Source organism: Nanorana parkeri, unplaced genomic scaffold (genome assembly GCF_000935625.1).
Source record: "Nanorana parkeri isolate BGI_ZX_2015 unplaced genomic scaffold, ASM93562v1 scaffold2484, whole genome shotgun sequence".
NCBI classification, from domain to species: domain Eukaryota; kingdom Metazoa; phylum Chordata; class Amphibia; order Anura; family Dicroglossidae; genus Nanorana; species Nanorana parkeri.
The window spans coordinates 26,662-27,255 of NW_017308752.1; positions in this window are offsets into that span (position 1 = coordinate 26,662).

A 594-nucleotide genomic window follows, 5' to 3' on the forward strand; every position below is an offset into this window, starting at 1 on the left:
AGGGTCCTTACTGTTTGATGATTTTCAGTAACTGACCTTGAAAGGCGGTTCATGTGAGACGCAGATAATGTATATTTGTCAGAAATAAAGATCTGGATGTGATGAGGTCACAGGTGTATCTCTCTACAATATCTACCTACCGCAATACCCCCTCCCCCACACACTACATATACACTATATTGTCAAAAGGATTGGGACGCCCCTCCAAATCATTGGATTCAGGTGTTCCGTGACATTTCCCGGCTACTAAATATTCCGCCGCGGTCACCTGTTACTGGGATTATAACAAAGTGGAAGAAACTGGGAACAACAGCAACTCAGCCAGGAAGTGGTCGGCCACGTCACATGACAGAGCGGGGTCAGCGCATGCTGAAGCGCACAGTGCGCAGAAGTCGCCAACTGTCTGCAGAGTCAATAGCTACAGACCTCCAAACTCCATGCGGCCTTCAGATTGGCACAACAACAGTGCGCAGAGAGCTTCATGGAATGGGTTTCCATGGCCGAGCAGCTGCATCCAAGCCGCACATCACCAAGTGCAATGCAAAGCGTGGGATGCCGTGGTGTAAAGCGCGCCGCCACTGGACTCTAGAGAAG